Here is a 26,028-nt window from a genome sequence, read left to right on the forward strand (position 1 = left end):
CCTCTCCCGTAATGGGATTTGTTGGTGCACCCACTCTGAAACAGGAAAATACCCCGTGGACAGCCACAGAAAAGCACACACAAGCTCTCAAATCAAACGTTGTTGATGTGGCTGCGTCTTAACTTGTGGGCTACGCAGCTGGCTCAGTGGTAGAGGACCTGCCTGCCAAGGCAGGAGATGCAAGAGACCCGGGGTTCGACCCCTGGATCAGGAAGATCCCTGGAAGAGGAAGTGGCAGCCAGTTATTCTTGCCTGAAAAGCCCCGCCAACAGGGGAGCCTGGAGGGCTAGTCCATGGCGTCACACAGAGCTGGGCCGGCTTAGCAACTAGGCACCCGTGCACCCACTCTGACTGCCCTCTGCTTAAGCCAGCTAGAACCACACCAGTCACATTACTTTGTAAGCAACTTGATTGGTTCCAATAGCACGCGTTATCATGCCTACCCTTCCTGGGAAGGGGCTGAAGGTCTGACTTTTATACGGCTCTTCACGTCTTTACGCCCAGACAAGCACAGCTCCCACACTGGACTCTCTCCTCTATGGTCACCTTCCTGGCCAGCCCTCCCGCCTCCCCCCGACCCCACCCAACCACCATGCTACCCCAGCCTCGGGGACACGCCCTAAATACACGCAGGAGACACGCTGTATTGTTTGCGACAAAATAGGGCGCTGTTCTGCTCATTATCTGCAACTATCCGCCGAAGCTTCGGCACTCTGGCCACCTGAGGGGAAGAGCCGACGCACTGGAAGAGCCCCTGCTGCTGGGAGGGACTGAAGGCAGGAGGAGAGGGGGCGACAGAGGAGGAGAAGGCTGGATGGCACCACCGACTCGATGGACGTGAGTTTGAGCAAGCTCCAGGGAAGTGAAGGACAGGGAAGCCTGACAAACTGCAGCCCATGAGGCCACGAAGAGTCGGACTCACTGACTGAGCAACAGTGCATTTATCACTAACCGAAGCCTCAGGGAACGTTCTCCCATCCACCTGGCGAGGCTCATCCAATCTTCCTAAAGGGCGTTATTACTGGTTTCTAACCGGGTGGTATTTTTTGGCCGATGCTAATCTAAAGTATCCGTGTGTGTGTTTACGTTTGCTTTCATTTTTAGCAATTTCAAGGCAAACTGTCTTGATATCACCTAATTGTTTTAGCTGTTTTCGAGAAAAGGAAAGTGCAACAATTAATATTTCCAGAAAAAGCGTATAAGGGCACCCTCTTCTTCAGATTCACTAGAAATAGGTGTTATTATTCTTGTTAATTTTTTCCCAACTGGTAGACATCAAATAACTCATTCTTACTTTGACTTGCTTTTATCTGACTACCAAGGAATTTGATCTACTTTTCATTGGGGGCGGCAGAGGATAAAATGGTTAGATGGCCTCAGCGATTCAATGGACACGAATCTGAGCAAACTCTGGGAGGCGGTGAAGGACAGGGACACCTGGCGGGCTCCAGGCCACGGGGTCGCAAAGAGCTGGGCACAAGTGAACCTCACAGTTTGCTCTTCAGATAACTGCGTGTATTCTGCCTGGGAATATGTAAGAGCTGGTAAATGACCCCCGTGTGTTTTCTGCTGGATTGCTTGTATTCTGCCTGGGAATATGTAAGAGCTGGTAAATGACCCCAGTGTGTTTTCTGCTGGATTGCTTGTATTCTGCCTGGGAATTTGTAACTGGATTTGCTTGTATTCTGCCTGGTAATGTCCAAGAGCTGCTAATGACTATAGGTCTAAGAGCTGCAAATGACCCCAGCAGCTTTTCAGGCTACAAGGTCAACGTGCAAACCTTGACTGCTCATCTGTTCACGTGCAATGAACAATCAAATTAAGAATGCGATTCCGTAGTCCTGCAAAGAATAAAATTCTTCAGAGTAAATTTAACAAAGGAAGTGTGAAATTGATGCTCTGCAGATGACAAAGCATTACGGGAAGAAACTAAAGATCCAAGTAAGTCAAAAAACATCACGTGTTTGCTGTGTTTAGTGCCTCTAAAAGTCTACCTTGAAGCCCTAACCCCCAGTTTGGCTATATTTGGAGGTGGGGCCTGCAAGGAGGTCATCAAGGTTAAGTGAGGTCACACGGGTGGGCCTTCATCCTGTATGAATAGTGCTCTATTTTTTTTTTTTTTGGTCATATCTCTTGGTTCTTGGCAGTGAAAATGCCAAATCCTAACCACTGGATGGGAACTCCGAGGAGGAGGGTCTTTATGAGAAGAGAGAGCAGAGACCCTCCTACCTCTCTCTCTGTCTCTCCATCTGTCTCTCAAGCTGTCTCTCCATCCCTCCATCTCTCTCTGTGTCTCCATCTCTCTCTGTCTCTCCATCCCTCTCTCTGTCTCTCCATCTCTCTCTGTCTCTCCATCTCTCTGTCTCTCCATCTCTCTCTGTCTCTCCATCTCTCTGTCTCTCCATCTCTCTCTGTCTCTCCACCTCTGTCTCTCCATCCCTCTCTCTGTCTCTCCATCTCTCTGTCTCTCCATCCCTCTCTCTCTGTCTCTCCATCCCTCTCTCTGTCTCTCCATCTCTCTGTCTCTCCATCTCTCTCTGTCTCTCCATCTCTCTGTCTCTCCATCTCTCTCTGTCTCTCCATCTCTCTGTGTCTCCATCTCTCTCTGTCTCTCCATCCCTCTCCATCCCTCTCTCTCTCTGTCTCTCCATCCCTCTCTCTGTCTCTCCATCCCTCTCTCTGTCTCTCCATCTCTCTCTGTCTCTCCACCTCTCTGTCTCTCCATCTCTCTCCGTCTCTCCATCTCTCTGTCTCTCCATCTCTCTCTGTCTCTCCATCTCTCTCTGTCTCTCCATCTCTCTGTCTCTCCATCTCTCTCTGTCTCTCCATCTCTCTGTCTCTCCATCTCTCTCTGTCTCTCCATCTCTCTGTCTCTCCATCTCTCTCTGTCTCTCCATCCCTCTCTCTGTCTCTCCATCTCTCTCTGTCTCTCCATCCCTCTCTCTGTCTCTCCATCTCTCTCTGTCTCTCCACCTCTCTGTCTCTCCATCTCTCTCTGTCTCTCCATCTCTCTGTCTCTCCATCTCTCTCTGTCTGTCCATCTCTCTGCCCCTCCTTCTCTCTGTGTCTGTCTCCTCCTCTCTTTCTCTTTCTGTTGCTCTCTTTCCCTCCCCCCATGCCTAAGCACATACATCGTAAAGAAAGACCGTGTGGAAAACACAGTGAGAAGGCGGCCATCAGCAACCAAAGGGAAAGTCCTCGCCAGAAGCTGAGTCGGCTGGCACAGTGATTTGGACCCCAGCTTCCAGAACTGTGAGAAAACAAATTTCTTTTGTTTAAGCCATGAGTCTACGGTACTTTGCTGTGGCAGCTCAGGCTGACAAATACAACATTCACGTATCAGAAGATTTAACAACGTGGAGATGGCAACACTTCCCAAATCGCTCTACAGATTCAATGAAACCTCCATCAAAATCCCAGCTGGCCTCTTTGAAGAAACTGACAAGATGATCTTAACATGCATATGGAAACTCAAGGGACCCAAAACAGGCAAAACAGTCCTTGAAAAGAGAACCATAATTTAAAAACATAGTTAGAAAAGAGACTCACACTTCCTGATTCAAACACTCACTACAGAGCTCTTGTTGTCAAGACAGTGTGGCACCAGGAGGAGGGCAGACACGCAGACCGATGGGATAGACTCGAGAGCCTGGAAACAAACCTCGTCTGTGACCAGTGACTGTTGACAAGGGCGCCCGGATCAACGAGGAAAGGACAGTCCTTCAACAAGTGGTGCTGAGGGGCTTCCCTGGAGGTCCAGTGGTTGGGGCTCCGTGCTTCACTGTCAAGCACCCAGGTTCAATCCCTGGTTGGGGAACTAAGATCCAACAAGCTGAGCAGCACAGCCAAAAAGGAAAAAAAAAAAAAAAAAGATGTGGAGAAGACTGGACCTCCACACTCTTAGAAGACATGGGGGTAAATTTTCATGACCTCGAATTTAGCAATGGCTTCTTGGGTTTGACCCCACAACACAAGCAACCAAAGAAAAGAATAGACAGCATTTTAATGAAGTTTCGACATTTTGTGCATCAAAGGACATGACCAAAAAAGTGAAAAGATAACCAGCAAGATGGGAAAAATATTTACAGGTCACATATCTGTTAAGGACCTAGTAACCAGAATATACTAAGAATTCTTACGACTCAAAGAGACAGATAACCCAATGACAAAGTGGGCAAATGATCTCAACAGATATTCATCGGAAGATCTAGAAACGGGCAACAGTCTCGTGGAAGGTTTGCAGCATCATTAGTTATCAGGGAAACTTAAACCAAAACCAAGATAACTGACCGCAATGAGAGACGCAGGCACCGCCACGAGAGCGTCCGCCGCAGCTAAATAAAGCCCAGCACAGCAACAAAGGCCCAGTGCAGTCAAAAGTACACAGACATGCGCTTTCTAAAAAGATAGTTGGAGAAAATCTGGTGACCCTGGGTTCTGTGAGGACTTCTTAGACACATCAGAAACGTGACCCATACAAAATGATAAACTGCACTTCATTCAGATTAAAAATACCTGCTCTGCAAAAGCCCTGTTAAGAGAATGAAAAGACAAGCCACAGCGGGGGCAGACGTTTAAAATCTTCCCGAAGCACATCTCAGACACAGGACTGGCATCCAGACTACACAAAGAGCTCCTAACCTTGACGACAGAGAATGAACAACTCAGTTTGAAAGCGCGCAAAAGATCTGAAAGGCCACATCCCCAAAGAGACGTCAGATGACAGCCAAGCGCGTGGAAGCCAGCCCGCGCCGCGGAGCATCCAGCATCGGCAGGTTTAAGCGGCCGTGAGACTCCGCCCGAGACGCTCCGGCAGGAAAGCGGAGCGATGCAGCCACCAGGAAACGAAATATATGCTCGCGCCCTCCTAGTCAACCCTCGCCTTCCTCGGCATTTACCCAGAGGAGCGGAAGACTTGCGTCCACACAAAGGCTTGCACATGGGCGTCCACAGCAGTGTCACTAGTAATGACCCCAACCTGGAAGTCACCGAGACGCCCTTGAGCAGGTGAGTAGACCGATGAACTGTGGTCCATCCAGACAATGGGATATTATTCAGCTCTCAAAAAGAAGCGATCGAGGACGAAAGATCCTTTCTCAAGAACCGGGAAGGTGGCGGAAGTGGAACAAAAGGAGAAGCGGCCCTTCCGCAAGCTCTCCTACCGCGGCGCAGGCCTCGACCAGCCGCTGCACGAGTCCCGTGAGCAACCGATGCAGCTACGCAGCGCGCCGGCGGCGGAACCGCGGGGGAGCCGCGCTCGTGCCGAAGCGGCTGCGCGAGGCGCCCGGGGAGAAGCCCGAGGTGCTGAAGACGCGCCGGCGCGGCACGAGCCTTCTGCCCGGGACGGTGGGCAGCGCGGCTGGCGTCCACAACGGCAAGACCTTCAGCCAGGTGGAAACCAAGCCTGAGATGACTGGCCACTACCCAGGCGGGTTCTCCATCACCTACAAGCCCGTGAAGCAGGGCCGGCCCGGTATCCGGGCCACCCCCTCCTCCCGCTTCATCCCCAAGTAGCCTGCTGGCCGATAAAAGCACATTTCTCTAAAAAAAGAAAGAAGAAGAAGAAGTGATCTATCAAGGCAGAGAGGAGCCTGAAAAGCACGCTACTGAATGGAGCCAGTCTGGAAGGTTTACACACCGCGTGACTCCAAGCACTCCACGTTCCGGAAAGGCAAAGCTGTGCAGACAGCAAACGGATCAGGCTTTGCAGGGATGGGTGATGGTAAGGAGCCGAGATGAATCAACGGAGGGCAGAGAATGTTTAGGGCAGCGAAACGGTTACTCTGTATGACACAACCACGACGGACACGTGTCCTTACACTCTTCTCAAAAGCCACAGAAGGCACGGCACGGAGTGTGAACTCTAAAGGGACCCTCCCTGCTGGCCCAGTGGCTGGAGTCCAAGCTTCCAAGGCAGGGGACACGGGTTCAAAAGCTGCTCGGGGATCGAAGATTCCACATGCTAAGGGGCAACCAAGCCCGTGTGCCACAACTAGAGAGCCCTCACACTGCAACTCAGACCTGACACACCCACAAACAAGTAAATAAAATGTGGACTTCGGCTAAACAATGATAGATCAGTATTGGCTGATCAACTGCAACCAACATACCACACTAATGGAAAATGTTTTTTTAAAAAATGGGAAATCGTACGGGTAGAAATAAAGGGTGTGTGTGGAAATCCTCTGTACTTTTTACTCCATTTTTTCTGTTAACCTAAAACTGTTCCAGAAAAATAAAGCCTATTAAATGTTTTTTAAAGCTTTGGGTGTGCACCTGACTCCCCTTAGCTACTCTTCATTTGCATTTTGCTTACTTGTCACGCCTCCACAGCAGAAGCTCCATTTTATTGGGGGCTGGTGCCCAGTCCTCCAATCCTGTCGCCCCTTAAGTGTGATCTCAGACCTCCTGCTGCCCCGTGGAGTCCGCTGCATCCATAGGACACCTGTGCTGGCTGCATTCTCACAGGATGTGGAAGGCACGCTGGGCTCTGGCCCCGAGGCCCGTTAGGCGGCACAAGGCAAAAGTCAGCTCCCCACCGGGGCATCGGGAGGAATCCACTCCGCTGCCCCGTGTCCCCACCGTTCTTCCAGAAGTAGAGAGGACTCATGCTTCCTTTTTTCTTACCTCCTTGGGGACAGAAAATGAGGACACTTGACCTGACTCCCACAGTGCTCTGGGGTCCTCTGGAGTCACATAAAGACAGACACACAGACCAATGGAACAGAATTGAGAGCCTAGAAACAAACTCTCATCTATACGACAAGGATCCAAGTCTCCCTCCAGACCCACTGCATCCCACTATTTCCCCAGGCCAGGGTCAGGACTCTTTCCAAGCTCTCTTCAAGTCCAGAGTTTCAAAGAAAGCTGAAACTTCATCCATAACCCCATTCACGACCTCCCTGCCCACTGCCCTTGAAAGACACATGGGTTGGAACCAGAGTTGACAACAGAGGAGACATGCTACATATTTAAGCTGCCATCTTCCTAGAATCCCCTCCAAATTTTATTTCTGAGATGCAAATTTTCTAAATATTAACCAATAGGATAGAACACTGTATCACACTAAACTATGACTGACATGGGTTTATTCCAGGCATGCAAGGATGGTTCAATACCAGGAAATCCAGTCACACCCACAGATGTAGAGCTTGCTATCTGACTATATACTAGGAAGCTCGGAGATAAGGGCGCAACCGAACACGGGTGCTGCAGACTGTGAGGTCAAGCAGAAGACAAGCTTCAGGAGGAGAAAGGTACATCCTTACCGATAGCATCATGTAATTTGCAGGGCTCCTTCTCAGGACCAGAATTGGAGGTAGAGACTGAAAGAAAAGCAGAGAAAAGGGCAGGGAATCCTCATGAAAAGCAAGGATGCCCAGCCAAGGGCAGCTGGGCTGGGGGCACGAGGAGGAGCTGGTGCCCAAGTGGATTCGGGAGCACTGACACCCGAGCCGCAGGCTTAAGTCCTCCTTTTCAGCAGAGTAATCCTCTTATGCCCTCTTCAGGGCCTAGAACCATCCCTTCAGCCAGTGTCCTCGGATCAGCAGTGGCTTAGTGACTAGAGGGGAACCTCTCTTGCTCCCATGGAGCAAGGCTAGGGGGGAGGACTAGCAGCAAAAGCAGCAGCCTCGGGGGAGATGGTTTGAGCGGAGAGGGGAAGAGCAGGACCTGAGACCCTGGGGAGGGCAAAGGCACTCAGGGAGGGAAAGGGGCTACCTTCTAATACCAGGGTGGGGGGTTGTTCAGTCGCTTAGTCATGTCCGACTCTTTGTGACCCCATGGACTGCAGCACACTAGGCTGCCCTGTCTTGAGTTCCCCGTCCTTCCAAGTTCCAGGCCTTTGAGTTCCCCGTCCCGAGTTCCCCGTCTCCCGAGTTCCCCGTCCTCCGAGTTCCCCGTCTCCCGAGTTTCCTATCCTTCTGAGTCCCCTGTCTTCCTGAGTTTGCTCAAACTCACGTCCATTGAGTCAGTGATGCCATCCACCCATCTCTCCTCTGTCACCGCCTTCTCCTCTTGCCCTCAGTTTTCCCCAGCATCAGTCCATTTACCAATGAGTCAGATGAGGGGATTGGGGCTAGAGCCTTCTTATCTGGATATTAAAGGAACTGCCAGAGGCTCGAGTAAAAAGAGGCAAAATCGCCGACATACTCGTTCACGCCTAGGAGCCAAGCAGAAACCACCTTCAGGTGACAGGCTCACAGGCAACCTGCTTTCTTCTCGGTTTTTTTTTTTTTTTTTTACTGTTTCCAGTAAAGACCAAGAATGATCTTTAAACTCTACTCATGTAAGAGTGACACCGTCGTGGAGATGCCAGCACAGCGAAGGCAACAGCGCCCGCGTGGACTCCGCCATCTGTAGGTCATCTGAGGTCAGCAGAGAGGCCAGGGGACCAGTGCCCTGGAGGCCCCGGGGAAGCGCCAAAGCCTGAGGTCCTAAGTACAGGGGCCAAGAAAAGGGGAAGAGGACAAAGAGGGGACAAAGCAAGCGGATGCTTCCTCCTGAGCCAGGAAGAAGGCAGCAGCGAAAGGGAAAACAGGGCTGGAGAAATCAAAACCAGTCACGAGGAAGTGAGCATGTGCCCAGCATCTCACCTGACCCCGGCACAGGTATATAGAGGCTCCCGGCCCCAGAGGCCGCACACTGAGCCGCTTCTCTCTCTCCACCTGCTCCTCTGACCTACTCCACCCTCAACCCACCAGAACCATGGGCTGCTCTGGCTGCTCCGGAGGCTGCAGCTCCAGCTGTGGGGGCTGCGGCTCCAGCTGTGGGGGCTGTGGCTCTGGCTGCGGCTCCGGCTGCTGTGTGCCCGCGTGCTGCTGTGTGCCAGCCTGCTCCTGCTCTAGCTGTGGCAAAGGGGGCTGTGGCTCGTGTGGGGGCTCCAAGGGGGGCTGCGGCTCCTGTGGGGGGTCTAAGGGGGGCTGTGGCTCATGTGGAGGCTGCGGCTCCAGCTGCTGCAAGCCCGTGTGCTGCTGTGTGCCAGCCTGCTCCTGCTCCAGCTGTGGCAAGGGGGGCTGCGGCTCCTGCAGGGGGTCTAAGGGGGGCTGCGGCTCGTGTGGGGGCTGTGGCTCTGGCTGCGGCTCCAGCTGCTGTGTGCCCGTGTGCTGCTGTGTGCCCGCCTGCTCCTGCTCCAGCTGTGGAAAAGGGGGCTGCAGCTCCTGTGGCTGCTCCCAGTCCAGCTGCTGTGTCCCCGTGTGCTGCCAGCGCAAGATCTGAGGCTCTGCCCCAGACCTTGGGTCCCTCATGTTTGGAGTCTTATCGTCTCATGTTCTCCGGCATCAGCTCCTTTCCACACACCCTCCCTGATTTACCCACAGCCTCCCCTCCTCCTCGCTCAGGTACACGTCTCCCTCCAGGTTCAGCACTGGGGCCTGTGCTCACCCTGCTCTCCAGGGAGATGTGTATTTCTGGTCACAGGAGACACATCTCCTTAGAATCAGGTGGCCCTTCAGAGTCACGTGTGGGTCACCTTCTGCTCTTCCTGGGCCAGCTGGGACCCTGCAAGGCCAGGGCCATGTTCTGAGTGATGGCGAAGGACCCTCCTTCCCTGTGCCCTCTGCTCCCTACGAGAGCTTCCTTCCTTCCTTCCTGCTGCCTCCAGCTCCCTCTGTTTATAAAAATAACGACTGAATTCCCTCTAATAAACATGTCCCATCTCTGACGCCGACTGTGATTGCCTTCCTTTCACCCTGTTTCTTGGGTGGTGACAATTGGTGCTTCTTTGTAAACGTGCTCTGGGATCCGAGGATCGCGCTGGGAGGTCCAAGCCAGAATGCCCACACGTTCACAGAGCATGCACTAGTTTCTGTCTTCCCAGCAGCCCGCAAATAGCCTCTCCCTCTCTGCCTCCAGGACAAGAGGGCTCAGCCCTGGGGGAGAGGCAGTGGGCGGTCCACCCAGGAGGTCCTGATGGGCAGCGGTCCTGGGCGTGGTAGGTGTACCCGGGTGGGTAAAAGGCACCCACCCTCCCACCTCCTTCTCCTCCCAGGTCCCAGGACAGGGATGCTGGTTCTCAGAAAGACCTCAGGGCCAGCCACGGCTGGGGAGAGGAGGTATAAAACACCAGGATCCCCTGCCCAGCAAGCCACATCCCACCTTTTATAAATTATTGAATGAAAAATCCTTCAAATTCTATAGTGCTTTACAATTTTCAAAAGTCTGACACACAGATCAATGAAACAGGGTAGAGAGCCCAGAAATAAACCCATGATGCTGCTTCTCAGGCGCTCCGTCGTGTCCGCCTCTGTGACCCCATCGACTGTAGCCCGCCAGGCGCCTCTCCCCATGAAATTCTCTAGGCAAGAGTACTGCAGTGGGTTGCCATGCCCTCCTCCAGGGGATCTTCCAGCCCAGGAGTCGAACCCAGGTCTCCCACATTTCAGGCAGATGCTTTACCAGTGAGCCGCCAGGGAAGCCCCATGGAGCCATAGACAAACAGTCAATTACTCTATGACAAAGGGGGCAAGAATATACAGTGGAGAAAAGACAGTCTCCTCAATAAGCGCTGCCGGAAAAACTGGACCGCTACCAGCGTAGGAATGAAATGAGAATACTCTTTAACATCACATACAAAAATAAACTCAAGTGGATTAAAGACCTAGACGTAAGAGCAGATACTATAAAACCCTTAGAGGACAAGCAGAGCCCTCGACATTCATCACAGCAGTACTTTCTGGATCTGTCTCTTACAGTAAAGGCAATTAGAGTAAAAATAAGCAAATGGGACCTAATTCGACTTCAAGGCTCTTGCACCTCAAAGGCAACCATCCACAAAATGAAAAGACAACTTACTGAACGTGAGAAAATATTTGCAAATGATACGGCAGATGAGGAGTTAACATCTAACACACAGAATCAGGTCACACAGCTCAGCATCAAAAAGAAAAATAACCCAACTTTTTTAAAAGGGCAGGAGAACTGAATGGATAGTTTTGCAAAGAGGAAATGCAGATGGGCAAGCAGCACGTGCAAAGATGCTCCCCGTCAGCAATGATCAGGCAGACAGAAGTCAAAACCACAGCGAGATATCACCTCACACAGGCCAGCATGGCCACCAAAGAGCAAACAGCTAACACAAGGCGGTGAGGAAGTGGAGAAAAGGGGCGCTGGCACACTGCTGGGGGGAAAGCAAGCTGGTGCAGCGCCTGTGGGAAACAGTACCCTACGACCCAGCACGTCCACGCCTGAGCCTGCATCGGAAAGAAACAGAAGACACGAACTCGAAAAGATACACGCATCCCAGTGTCCGCAGCTGCACTATTTACAACAGCCATAAGTTGTGCGGAGACATCAGTGTCCACGAGTGTCCAATTCTGAAAAATCAGGGTTTCCAATGCATGGTCTTTTCTGGGCTCCTCCTCTGTCCCTTTGTCTATTTATCTGTCTCGGCGCTGGCAGCAAACTTTTAGCATCCGAGAGTTGAAGAACACCTTAATATCTGCCAGAGGGCTCCCTCTTGCCCGTTATTCACAACTGCCTCAGTTACTCATCAACTTTACACAGAAGTTTTAGACCTATGCAGAAATTTCCAAATTAAATCCTTCTGGGACTTCTATTGGAACTGAACTGAATATGGAGCATCATATGGGGAAATTAGCATTTTATGATGTTAATTCTTTCCACCCCAAAACACAGTATCAGTTCAGTTCAGTCACTCAGTCATGTCCGACTCTTTGCCACCCCGAGGACTGCAGCACGCCAGGCTTCCCTGTCCATCACCAACTCCCGGAGCTTGCTCAAACTCACGTCCATCGAGTCGGGATGCCATGCAAACACAGTATACGCCTCCATTTTTCAGTTCCTCTGAGTTCTTTTTAAAAATAAATAAATAAAACAGGGATTGCCGCGGTGGTCCAGCAGCTAAGATTCCGAGCAGATTTTTACACTTTGCCCTTAGGGGTCTCGGGCATTCTTTACAGATCAATCCTTAGATACCTAAGATTTTGCTGGTATTTTAAATAATGGCTTACTCTCCATTGGATTCTCTATTTACGGTGAAAAGGAATCCTCTGTTCTTGTTGGTTGATCTGGAAACCTTGAAAACAGGACTTGGCTTTGCTACCTGCTGGCTCTTTGAGGCTGTGATTTAAACCATCACATTCTTTACAAGAGGGTAAGGACTTCCCTCCTCCCGTCCTCCGCGGACAGCAGGGCTGGGCTCGCTGCTAGGCTTCCGCAGAGGGTCTGCAGTTGCTCCGGAGGGCTACGTTTACTGCAAGCTTTCAGTGGACGGGGACGCAGCCATCCCACGCATTCGCCTCTGATCTTCCCAGCCCCCACCGCGACCAGAAACGCCTTGAGGACCCGGACTCTTGTCACCAGGCCCTGGTCCAGGCCCTGCAGGCGTATCCTCATCTGTGAAGAGCCCCCCGCTGGACTCCAGTCTCCAACAGCTCGATGTGTGCGGCTGCTCTGAGCGACAGCGCCTTCAAAATCCCCTCTGGCAACCAGGCAATCGGCCTCCTCCTGGGGCCGGGGGGTCCCCCGACCACTGCAGGGGACCGACTTGGACACCCCGAATCTCCGCTCCAGCTCAGCCCTCCACGGCCCCCGGGGAGTCCCCTGCCGCCTCAGTGGGGGCGCAGGGCAAGCAGGGACACCGGAGGGCGGGTCCTTCTCCTCCCGGGCGCCAGGGGGGGCAGCTTGGGGAGGAGACATGCTCCAAGGTCAGAGCCCAGGCGGATGTGAGGGCCGACAGGTGAGCAGGCGGCTTCTGCTGAGAGAAGCGGGGGACTGCCCCCGCACAGACCCCCGGCCTTGACTCAAGGGTGTCAAAAGCAAGGCAGTGGGCTTAAACCGAGGCGCTTCTGCTACCCTATGCCACCAAACCGAGACAGGGCTAATGACGGTTTCAGCTTCTCCCAGGAGTGGAATGCTGAGCCAGTCCATCAGGAACGGCCTGGTCAGCTCAGGGGACGCCTCCTGACCGACCCCCGGCGCCCCAGGGAGACCAACCCACACGCACCCGGCCCACTCCTGGCTACCGCGACTGCCTCCTGCCTGGAGGAGCCTTCCCTGCGCACAGCTCCTTGGAGTTTCTTCTGTCTGCTGGACGGGGTGCTGCCTGAGTCACAGCGTGCTGAATAAAGGAAATAAGATCTCCAAAATGTAGTTGAGTTTTGTTTTTAACACAGGGAAGAAGTAGGCCAGAAAAAAACCCAAACACCAGCAAGGCAGCTGAGAACCCAGCCCCGGCTTCACTGGACGATTCCCACAGGTTAAGCACAGATGAACTGTGAGCTCACCATTCGACATTAACCACCACAGGAAACGCCAAACCACCCAGGAATGTTGTCTCAGCCCAAACAACAAGCAGCAGATTTAGAACCCTGGAACCTCAAAGACAAATGTACTCAGTGGGTAAACAGAATACACTTCAAATATTTGAGCAATAAAAATTAGAAAGGTATCGAACAGGTGGAAATAGAGCAGGCAGGGACTTCCTTGGTTGGACTTCCTTCCAGTGGTTGACAGTCTGTGCTTCCAATGCTGGGGGCATGGGTTCAAACCCCGGTCAGGTAACTAAGACCTATATGTCACGTGCCCTCCCAAAAAAGAGCAAAGGCATCTTTGGAAAAAGACAAAGTAGAACTTCTGATAATTAACACTCAAAGTAGCCTCCAATCAGCTACGGCCAAAGAGAAAGCGGAATCCAGAGAAAACACCCAGAATGGCACCCAGGAGATGGAACGCAGAACCTGAGAAAGTCGCCTCCGATTCATGGGGCCAGGCCAGCAGGTCCTCAAAGACCCAACCTCACAACCAACGCTTCTGCTCCCGGGCATCCACTCAAGAGACATGAAAACACACGTCAGCACAAAAGCTTGGATCCCAACGTGTAGTAGCATCTCCCAAGACAGCCAAAAGCTGGAAACAATCCAAATACCCATCAAGAGGTAGATGGGTAGACACAAGGCGGACCATCCACACGGCGGAATAACACTTGGTGACAAGGAGAGGAGTGACCTAGCGATGAAGCATTGATGCGTTGACAATATGTGAAAAAAAAATGGAAGTGAGCGTGTTAGTCGCTCAGTCGTGTCCAACCCTTTGCAACCCCCTGGACTGCAGCCCACCAGGCTCCTCTGTCCATGGGATTTGCCAGGCAAGAATGCTGGAGTGGGTTGCAGGTCCCTTCTCCAGGGGATTTTCCCAATCCAGGGATCGAACAGGCAGATTCTTTTGACGACGTGGATGAGCCTTAAATTCAACATGCCGAGGGAAAGAAGCCAGTCACAACAGGTCTCACGTAGTATCAGTTACGTGGAATGCCCAGAACAGGCTAACCTAGAGACGGAAGGTAACCTGGGACGGGGGAGGGGCGGGGTGCGGGTTGGGGAGGAAGGGGGGTGCCAGGGACGGCTGTGGGGTCTCTCTGGGGGTGCTGAAATGTTCTAAATTTGGTCATCGCGGAACGATGCTGTGTATTTTTTTTTCTTTTGGCCATGCAGCTTGTGGGAGCCTAGTTTCCCGCTCAGGGAGGGAGCCTGCCCCCTCTGCGTGAGAGCGCCGCGCCCTGACCGCTGGACCGCCGAGGCGCTCCCTGCGCTGCGCGCTTCAAGCGGAAGAACGGTGCGATGTGCGAATCTTATGTCAGGAGGGCTGGTTTTTCTAAAACCACGGGCAGAGCAGCGTGACATCTGCCCATTCAGAGAACGGGCACACACACTGAGGACAGGCCACTTCACAGAGAATCTCCCGAAACGGCGAGGAAAAGCACCGGCTTCCCCAGCGGCGCAGCGGGCAGAGAATCTGTCTGCAAAGCAGGAGACACTGGTTCGATCCCTGGATCGGGAAGGTCCCCTGCAGCAGGAAATGGCAACCCACTCCAGCATTCTTGCCTGGAGAATCCCACGGACAGAGGAGCCGGTGGGCTACGGCCCAGGGGGTCGCACAGAGTCACACACGACTGCGCACACGGCACACCAGGCACCCTCGGGGGCCTGAAGCACCTAAGGCGGCGGAGACAGTCACACCCTCAGCAAACTCGTGAAAGGAACACAAGACGGACGCTCAGGGAGGAGGCGCAGACGGCCGGACCTCAGCAAAGACGGGCCACAGACAGCCCTGGGGAAAACAGCCCGTCCCCAGGGAAAATAATGCCCACAGCGAGGGGGGCGAGCCACCCACTCCCACGGAAAGCAGAGTCGGCTACGACGCGCTCGGTGAGGGGGCTGCAGAGGACGGCTCTGAGAAGCAGGAGGGTGAGAGGAGGAGGCCTCAGGGGTGAGAAGAGGGCCAGCAGAGCTGACGCGGGGTGAAGTGACACAAACACTGGCTGTGGAAACACGCAAGAACACACCGCGGCAGCAGAACAGGTGGCGCTCCGACCCCAGAGACGCAGCCACACAGGACGGAGCCGGGCGAAGCTCCCTGAGCTCCGCGCACCGCTCCGCAGAGGCAGGCAGAGGGCCCTGCACACTCAGACAATCTTTATTTAAAACACGCATGAGACAGGGGCTTCCCTGGTGGCTCAGCGGTGAAGAACCTGCCTGCCAATGAGGCATATCCAGGTTCGATCCCTGGGTCGGGAAGATCCCCTGGAATAGGAAGTGGCCACCCACTCCACTCCAGGATTCTTGCCTGGAGAATCCTATGGACAGAGGAGCCCAGGGGGCTACAGCCCCTGGGGTCACAAAGAGTCAGATACAACTGAGTGACTAACACTTTCTTTTTCTGGCACTCCCTGTGCAGGGAGCCCAGGTTCAACCCTTGGTCAGAGAACGAGATCCCACATGCTGCAGCTAGGACGCAGGGCAGCCAAATAAATAAACATAAATAAATAGAATATGTCTGCAATGGAGAGGCTTGTTAGTAACACAGGGAATACAGTAAATAACTTCTAAGTCAATCAAGGTAAAAGAAAAAGAAAAGCTTCGAAACCCCATATCTGCAAGGAGGGATAGAAAGAGAGCATTAAAATAGGGCAACTAAATGCAGAGAAGGGAAGGAGCAACAGTGAATAGATCAGAAATCACACTGAGTCACATGGATTCCGCTCACGGGTTAATGGACAGAACCCCCAAATACGGGAGTTTTTCAGATGGTTCTGCAGTAGTCACAAGAGAGTACCCCAAAACACGAGCGCAGAGGAGGCTGAAAGACCCTGGCCCGCAACAGGCACGCCAGCCAGCGTCAGGACAATGCGGATCAAGCAAGAGGTCTCCTTTTTTTATTGATTCTTTTCATTCCCTTGGCTGTACCAGGGCGTAGCTGCGGCGTGTGGGATCTTAGTTCCCTGACCAGGAATCAAATCCAGGCCCCCTGCACGGGGAGCACGGAGTCTCAGCCACTGGACCCCAGGAGAGTCCCAACTGGGAGGTTCTGGACACCCTCCTTTTAGTCTCTGATAATCACACAGACAAAGAGTTGGTGAGGCCGTGGAGCGTCTACAACACCACAGGCTGTAGTGAAGGCTCACTCAGCCTGGAGGACACAGAGGGCTCTTAAGCTCGTCCGGGCCACTTAGGAACTGCCAGCCGGGGGCGTGCCCACAGAGACCAGGCGGCCGGGCCCTGTGCTCAGGCCTCCTCGCACCTCGGGCAGAAATCAGGCTGTGCGATCGGCCACAAAACCCTACTCATTAGGAACACTTCCACCATTTCTGGACAATGCAGGGGCCAAAGAGAAAATCAAAAAGCCAATTATAAAAACAGTTACAACTGACTAGTAGTGAAAATAGTATGTGTCAAAACTCAGGGTTATGGAACTAAAGCTTTATTTTAAAAGTGTTTAATCCAAAATGCTTGTTTCAGAAAAAAAAAGACCAGGGATTAATGAGCAAAGTGTCTATAACAGAAAATAGACAGAGAAACAGCAGAGAAAATAATAGAACAGAAGGAAACCAAGGCGGGAACAAAAATAGTTAATTTTTTCAAATTCATAAATGCTTATTTATTATAAAGCAATGCAAGATAGCAGCAGGTTTTTCTAAGACAAGGAAAAAGCAGTTATGTTAATTTTTAAACATCTCCCTGCGTCTACGCCTGAATATGTCTGTGTATGTGTGTCTGTGTGTCTGTGTGTCTGTGTGTGTGTCTGTGTGTGTCTGTGTGTGTGTCTGTGTCTGTGTGTGTCTGTGTGTGTGTCTCTGTGTGTGTGTCTGTGTGTGTGTCTGTGTGTGTCTGTGTGTCTGTGTGTGTGTCTGTGTGTCTGTGTGTGTGTCTGTGTGTCTGTGTGTCTGTGTGTGTGTCTGTGTGTGTCTGTGTGTCTGTGTGCGTGTCTGTGTGTGTCTGTGTGTGTGTGTCTGTGTGTGTGTGTCTGTGTACGTGTCTATGTGTGTCTGTGTGTGTGTGTCTGTGTGTGTCTATGTGTGTCCGTGTGTGTGTGTTGGCATCACAGATACATCTGATTTAGAATCTTGCTTTAGTCACTTAAGTGTACACGTCTCACCATATCGCAGGACTTTGAGCATTACACAGACTTTCAGGATCTAGTTTTTCTTTATTAGTGAAACATGGTTGATCTGCAGTGTTGTGATACCTTCAGGCGGAGAGCAAACTGAATCAGTTATAATCTATCCTTTTTCAGATTCTTTTCCTTTATAGGTTGTTACAAAATATTGAATATAGTTCCCTGTGGTACACAGTAGGTCCTTGTTGAATATCTATTTTAATAAAAAATATTTTTAAATACACAATAAAGATCAACAATAAAGATCAACAATACCAGAAACTGGTCTTTGCAAAGACTAAGAAATTCACCAACTCCTGGCAAAACTGACCAGGGAAACAGAAGGGCAGGAGCAGGAATATAAGCTAAGTGTAACAGTGTATGACCCTGGGGCAGGAAACGGCAGCCCACTCCAGCATTCTCGCCTGGGAAATCCCATGGACGGAGGAGGCTGGCGGGCTACAGTCCACGGGGTCGCAAAGAACTGGACACGACGGAGCGACTGAAAAGCAGCAGTGTGTAAAAAGCAGGACCCAGAACAGCACATCGACAGACCCAGCAGTCATCAAACAGCAGACGCCGATGCAAAAGCGCCTGCCAATAAATGAGAAAAGCTTGGACTTGTGACGACCTTGTCGTAAGAAGAGACAGACACCCAAGGATATCTCAGCCACATAAACACGAGTGAAATGTCACCCTCCGGACACTCACATGAGACGCACACCGCTTCACAAACAGGTTCTACCAAACGAGCAAGCGATGAGTAACTCCTCACGCAACAGACCTCTCCAGCCAGGAGAAGATGTGGGACACACCCATCCCCCCTGCCCCCAGGCTGGTGTGAGCCCAACACCAAAAGTGGGGCAGGGGTGTCTGGGAAAATGAAAACCACTCTTGTTTATGAACTAGGCATAAAAACTCCGTGAGCAGAACCAATCCAGTAATAACAGACTGTGAAAGCTGTAACCATGCTCAGGAACACAAGGACTATTTACATTTTAAATCAATCCTAAAATTCACCATGCTAATCAAAGGAGAAAACTTCCAGCCACTACAACAGCTGCAGAAATATTCAACAAACTTCAGCATCCACTGAAGACAAACAGAAAATCGCCCGACTAAAAGGAGCATCCCTTAATCTGTCAGAAATCTGCACCAAAAACTCACAACCAGTATTTCATATAACAGTAAAATGTTAGAAGCATTTCCTCGAATTGATGTGACGATTGGACATTGCAGCCTACGGGGAAGACCTTGGTATTGGAAAAAATTAGAAAATGAAACCCTGACTTCAAAAAATGTCCAAAATTTAATTCCAGGTAGATTCCTAAAACTCTAATCTTGGGTTTCCCTGGTGGTTCAGACGGTAAAGAAGTCGCCTGCAATGCAGGAGACCTGTGTTCAGTTCCTAGGTGGGGAATATCCCCTGGAGAGGAATGGCAGCCCACTCCAGTATTCTTGCTGGGAAAATGTCACGGACAGAGTGGGCTACCGTCCATGGATCCTCCAAGAGTCAGACCTGACTGAGCAACTAACACTTTCACTTTTTTCAATCCAACACGCACTGAGCTTTGGACAAGAAAAGTGCAGTATTGTTTGAAATAGCGACAAAAAGAGACAAAATGTCCAATAACTGGTAAAAGGGGATAAGTCAGTGGAGGAGCCTGGCGGGCCACAGTCCATGAGGTTGCAAAGAGTCAGACACAACTGAGCGAATAACACTTCCACTTCCTTGTAACTTTAGCAGTGGATAAACAGAGCCATGCGCATCACCTGTGCGGTTATCTATACCCTTTAATCAACTAGTCTCAGGAACGGGCTGGACCTTCGGGGATCTCCCTCAAGTCTGGACACAGATTCAACAAGGGGAACTGGATCCAACGAGTGACCAGTAACAGCTTATGATATATGGACCTTACTTCAGGGGCTGACATCCAGAGGAAAACAAGAAAAAAGTCCCAGACTTGGCACAAACAGGAACCAGGAAGGGAGCATGTGCCCCGCTCTCACCTGGCCTGCACAGGTATGTAGAGGCTCCGGCCCCCGAGGCCCCACACTGAGCCGCTTCCCTCTCTCCACCTGCTGCTCTGACCTACTCCACCCTCAGCCCAGCAGAACCATGGGCTGCTCTGGCTGTTCCGGGGGCTGCGGCTCGTGTGGGGGCTGCGGCTCCAGCTGTGGGGGCTGCAGCTCCAGCTGTGGGGGCTGCGGCTCATGTGGAGGCTGTGGCTCCAGCTGCTGTGTGCCCGTCTGCTGCTGCAAGCCCGTGTGCTGCTGTGTGCCAGCCTGCTCCTGTTCCAGCTGTGGCAAAGGGGGCTGCGGCTCGTGTGGGGGGTCTAAGGGGGGCTGCGGCTCGTGTGGGGGGTCTAAGGGGGGCTGCGGCTCCTGCGGGGGGTCTAAGGGGGCTGCGGCTCATGTGGGGGCTGCGGCTCCAGCTGCTGTGTGCCCGTGTGCTGCTGTGTGCCAGCCTGCTCCTGCTCCAGCTGTGGAAAAGGGGGCTGCGGCTCCTGTGGCTGCTCCCAGTCCAGCTGCTGTGTCCCCGTTTGCTGCCAGCGCAAGATTTAATTTTCGGTTTTGCAGGGATTCTTACCAGACCCAGCACCATCCCTGGTCAGGAGTCCTGGGCTCCAGTGAAGCCACCCATCTTCCTCCCTTTCCAAGCATGAACATTTTTTTGACCTCCGGTCAAATGCGACGGGAGTGTATGTCCAACGATGACTTCCAGAGCCTCATTCCCAGCATCTGGAGACCACCCCAGCCACCTGCACCAGTGAATGGCCAGTGCCGAGCCCCGACCAGCTGCACCTGCTCCCGCGAGGACATCTGAGCAGACACGGGCTTCTCTCTGCCCTGCCACTCAGATCTCTCCGTCCCGTAACCTAATGAAGACACTCGTCCCAGAACCCATTGCTGTTTGCGCTGTTTGTCTGTCTACAGCCCTCTGCTGGGGTGGGCAGGGTGTGTGTCAGAATTATACCCGTGGCCACGCTCATCCCTGGACCTGCGGACAGCCCACCTGCCTGAGTTGCCCACAGCGTCCTCAGCCAACGTGATCCCCGTCTCCCAAACGCCGTGTGTGTGTTTTCCACAGCCAGCTAGCTGAGCAGCCTTGAGCAAGTCACCTGTCCTCCCTGCACTTCAGTGTCCACACCAGTAAGATGGGCTGCTGACAGCACCTTCCTCGCAGGAAGTGCTCCGTGAATGGTAAAGCAGCTGCATGAGGCGGGACTACGCTGTGCCGGCCAGCGCTGAGTTCCGTGCGCACCCGGCTCAGTGCTGAGCTGAGCAGTGTGTTGACTAAAGCAGCCAGACCAAAGCAAAGCCCCTCCTGCGTGGGCCTGGCACTGGGCGCCTCCAGAATGCCCGCAGCAGCCCCAGTGTGCCCGATCCCTGGTCGGGGGAAAACCAAAGCCACACCCTCCCTCCACTCAAGCCATCCCAGACCCGCTCACCCAGAGCCTCACGCTGTGAGTCATAAACACTGTCCTGCCCTCTTGCTGTCATCAGGGCTGATCTCCGAGCCACTTTGGGGGCAGACAGTTCATCCCACCTCCTACAGGGCAGCCACAAACCAGTGACACCTTCCCTGCGTCCCCACTTACAGAGCTGTGCAGCCAGGACTGAGAGCCGCAGAGGCTGATGCTGAGCCCACACTCCCACCCACTGGGATGTGAAGGCTTGTGACGGCGCGTAAAAACAAAGAGAGCAAAGCTTCTGCTTCCGGAAGGGATGTAACACGTACGGAAGGCCCACAGTCCCATTTTGGTAACTGGAAAAGGCCAAATTAATTGCAAAACCCGTAAGTCAAAAGACATCAGTAAGTTTTAGACAACCATCATGGAGAGCAGAATGGAAGTTCCTTCAAAAGCTACAAACAGAGCTACCACATGACCCAGCAATCCCACCACGGCGCGTACGTTGTGAGAAAACCACAATTCAAAGAGATACACACACCCCAGTCCTCACAGTAGCAATGTTCACAAGAGCCACGACATGGAAGCCGCCGAAATGCCCACCAGGAGAGGACGGCACAGAAGCTGTGGGACATGCATGCCACGCTACGCCGCCTCAGTCGTGTCCATCTCTGTGACGACGGACTGCGGCCTGCCAGGCTCCTCTGTCCACGGGATTCTCCAGGCAAGAACACTGGAGCGGGCTGCCATGCCCTCCTCCGGGGATCCTCCTGACCCAGGGATCCAACCCACATTTCTTAGGCTCCTGCAGGTGGGTTCTTTACCACCAGCGCCATCTGGGAAGCCCATGGTACATGCACACAAGAGTCCACTGCAGCACACATGTACAGTGGAACGTTACTCAGTCATAAAGGACGGCTGGAATCATGCCATTCGCAGCGACATGGACGGACCCGCACATTATCAGACTGAGTACAGCAGCTCAGACAGAGAAAGACAAGCACACAGTATCACTTATGGGTAGGAGCCCCAAAATGATACAGATGCACTTATTTACAAAACAGGAACAGACTCACAGACTTTGAAAGCAAATGTATGGTTCAGTTCAGTTCAGTCGCTCAGTCATGTCCGACTGAATCACAGCACGCCAAGCCTCCCTGTCCATCATCAACTCCCAGAGTTCACTCAAACTCATCTTCCATCGAGTCGGTGATGCCATCCAGCCATCTCATCCTCTGTCTTCCCCTTCTCCTCCTGCCCCCAATCCCTCCCAGCATCAGAGTCTTTTCCAATGAGTCAACTCTTCGCATGAGGTGGCCAAAGTATTGGAGTTTCAGCTTTAGCATCATTCCTTCCAAAGAACACCCAGGACTCATCTCCTTTAGAATGGATTGGTTGGATCTCCTTGCAGTCCAAGGGACTCTCAAGAGTCTTCTCCAACACCACAGTTCAAAAGCATCAATTCTTCACCCCTCCTTTCTTCACAGTCCAACTCCCACATCCATACATGACCACTGGAAAACCCATAGCCTTGACTAGACGGACCTTTGTTGGCAAAGTAATGTCTCTGCTTTTGAATATGCTATCTAGGTTGGTCATAACTTTCCTTCCAAGGAGCAAGCGTCTTTTAATTTCATGGCTGCAATCACCATCTACCGTGATTTTGGAGCCCCCGAAATAAAGTCTGACACCATTTCCACTGTTTCCCCATCTATTTCCCATGAAGTGATGGGACCAGATGCCACGATCATCGTTTTCTGAATGTTGAGCTTTAAGCCAACTTTATCACTCTCCTCTTTTACTTTCATCAAGAGGCTTTTGAGTTCCTCTTCACTTTCTGCCATAAGGGTGGTGTCATCTGCATATCTGAGGTTATTGATATTTCTCCCGGCAATCTTGATTCCAGCCTGTGCTTCTTCCAGCCCAGCGTTTCTCATGATGTACTCTGCATATGAGTTAAATGAGCAGGGTGACAATATACAGCCTTGACGTACTCCTTTTCCTATTTGGAACCAGTCTGTTGTTCCATGTCCAGTTCTAACTGTTGCTTCCTGACCTGCATACATGTTTCTTAAGAGGCAGGTCAGGTGGTCTGTATTTCCATCTCTTTCAGAATTTTCCACAGTTTATTGTGATCCACACAGGCAAAGGCTTTGGCATAGTCAATAAAGCAGAAATAGACGTTTTTCTGGAACTCTCTTGCTTTTTCCATGATCCAGTGGATGTTGGCAATTTGATCTCTGGTTCCTCTGCCTTTTCTAAAACCAGCTTGAACATCTGAAGTTCACGGTTCACGTATTGCTGAAGCCTGGCTTGGAGAATTTTGAGCATTACTTTACTCATGTGTGAGATGAGTGCAACTGTGCGGTAGTTTGAGCATTCTTTGGCATTGTCTTTCTTTGGGATTGGAATGAAAACTGACCTTTTCCAGTCCTGTGGCCACTGCTGAGTTTTCCACATTTGCTGGCATATTGAGTGCAGCACTTTCACAGCATCATCTTTCAGGATTTGAAACAGCTCAACTGGAATTCCATCACCTCCACTAGCTTTGTTCGTAGTGATGCTTCCTAAGGCCCACTTGACTTCACATTCCAGGATGTCTGGCTCTAGGTGAGTGATCACACCATCGTGATTATCTGGGTCGTGAAGATCTTTTTGTACAGATCTTCTGTGTATTCCTACCACCTCTTCTTAATATCTTCTGCTTCTTTTAGGTCCATACCATTTCTGTCCTTTATCGAGCCCATCTTTGCATGAAATGTTCCCTTGGTATCTCTAATTTTCTTGAAGAGATCTCTAGTCTTTCCCATTCTGTTCTTTTCCTCTATTTCTTTGCTTTGATCGCTGAGAAAGGTTTTCTTATCTCTTCTTGCTATTCTTTGGAACTCTGCATTCAGATGCTTATATCTTACCTTTTCTCCTTTGCTTTTCGCCTCTCTTCTTTTCACAGCTATTTGTAAGGCCTCCCCAGACAGCCATTTTGCTTTTTTGCATTTCTTTTCCATGTGGATGGTCTTGATCCCTGTCTCCTGTACAATGTCACGAACCTCAGTCCATAGTTCATCAGGCACTCTATCTATCAGATCTAGGCCCTTAAATCCATTTCTCACTTCCACGGTATAATCATAAGGGATTTGATTTAGGTCATACCTGAATGGTCTAGTGGTTTTCCCTACTTTCTTCAATTTAAGTCTGAATTTGGCAATAAGGAGTTCATGATCTGAGCCACAGTCAGCTCCCGGTCTTGTTTTTGCTGACTGTATAGAGCTTCTCCATCTTTGGCTGCAAAGAATATAATCAATCTGATTTTGGTGTTGACCATCTGGTGATGTCCATGTGTAGAGTCTTCTCTGGTGTGGTTGGAAGAGGGCGTTTGCTATGACCAGTGCGTTCTCTTGGCAAAACTCTTATTAGCCTTTGTCCTGCTTCATTCCGCATTCCAAGGCCAAATTTGCCTGTTACTCCAGGTGTTTCTTGACTTCCTACTTTTGCATTCCAGTCCCCTATAATGAAAAGGACATCTTTTTTGGGTGTTAGTTCTAAAAGGTCTTGTAGGTCTTCATAGAACCGTTCAACTTCAGCTTCTTCAGTGTTACTGGTTGGGGCACAGGCTTAGATTACTGTGATATTGAATGGTTTGCCTTGGAAACGAACAGAAATCATTCCATCGTTTTTGAGATTGCATCCAAGTACTGCATTTCGGACTCTTTTGTTGACCATGATGGCTATCCATTTCTTCTAAGGGACTCTTGCCCACAGTAGTAGATGTAATGGTCATCTGAGTTAAATTCACCCACTCCAGACCATTTTTGTTTGCTGATTCCTAGAATGTTGACGTTCACTCTTGCCATCTCGTTTGACCACTTCCAATTTGCCTTGATTCATGGACCTGACATTCCAGGTTCTTATGCAACACTGCTCTTTACATCATCGGACCTTGCTTCTATCACCAGTCACATCCACAGCTGGGTATTGTTTTTGCTTTGGCTCCAGCCCTTCGTTCTTTCTGGAGTCATTTCTCCTCTGATCTCCAGTAGCATATTGGGCACCTACTGACCTGGGGAGCTCCTCTTTCAGTGTCCTATCATTTTGCCTTAATGTATGGTTACCAAAGGGAAAAGCCTGGGGAAGGGATAAACTAGGAGTTGTGATTAGCATCTGCACACTGCTATATACAAACTAGGTGATTAGCAAGGACTCGCTGCGAAGCACAGGGGACTCTGCTCGATGCTGCGCAATGATCTGTCCGGGAAAAGAATCTGAAAAAGAATGGATCCATGTATATGCATAACTGAGTCACTTTGCTGTACAACTAAAATCAGCACAACACTGTAAATCAGCTATGGAGAAGGGAATGGCAGCCCACTCCGGTATTCTTGCCTGGAGAATTCCATGGACCTAGGAGCCTGGTGGGCTACAGTCCAAGGGGTCACAGAGAGTCAGACACGACTGACCGACCAACACAAACACAAGTCAGCTCTAATATAGAATAAAAATTAAAATACTTAAAAAGACGTTAGTAAATCTTATGTGTTTTACCGCAATTTAGTCACTTACATTTTTAAGTGGGATGTACACACTAATATATATATGACATCAGAGAATTGTGGGAGCAATGAGGTCCAGATGAAATACATTCCAGAGAGGGAAAGCTCTTCTCGGATAAACCGAGCGTCAGTCGCTGCGTCTTCCTTCAGGCGACTGGCCAGCTGTGGGTGAGGGCTGGACATCGGCATAAACCAGAAGGAGGAACTGGACCAGGAAAGAAAAGCCAGCAGGGCTGGTGGCAGCTGAGACCTGGCACAGCCACGCGAATAAAAATAAACGTGAAAAAGAAGAACAGAGAAAACAGCCAAAGCAACAGGAGAAACACACAGCATCTTTGAAGGAACAATCATAGAAGTGAGAGCTGACCTCTAACCAGCAGTGATGGGGTCCATAAGATAAGGGGTGACACTTCACGGAGCTGAGAGAAAGAAAACCTCCCGGCTTGGAGTTTTATACCTGATGAAAATATCCTCCAAAATCTAAGTGGAGTAGAGTTGTTTTCAGCTGAAAGATGATGTCACTGGAAGACCTACAACACAAGAAATACTGACGTCCTTCGGGCTGAAGAAAAATAACTCCATATGAGAGTATGGAGGATCGGGAATTGAGCAAAGGATAGTGGCAAGTGTAAACATGTTGGTAAGCACACACACACAAATACCTGTTTTAAACAATA

General features: G+C 51.1%; 1 long non-coding RNA gene and 1 pseudogene across 2 annotated transcripts in view; one reads left to right on the forward strand and one right to left on the reverse strand.

Annotated features, from left to right (window-relative positions):
* Positions 1-26,028, reverse strand: part of LOC121817488 (uncharacterized) — a 71,224-nt gene that overhangs the window by 38,728 nt on the left and 6,468 nt on the right. The window lies entirely within an intron of this gene.
* Positions 4,720-5,586, forward strand: LOC106991825 (small ribosomal subunit protein uS19-like; annotated as a pseudogene).

This window comes from Ovis aries, chromosome 21, assembly GCF_016772045.2.
Source record: "Ovis aries strain OAR_USU_Benz2616 breed Rambouillet chromosome 21, ARS-UI_Ramb_v3.0, whole genome shotgun sequence".
Lineage (NCBI taxonomy): Eukaryota > Metazoa > Chordata > Mammalia > Artiodactyla > Bovidae > Ovis > Ovis aries.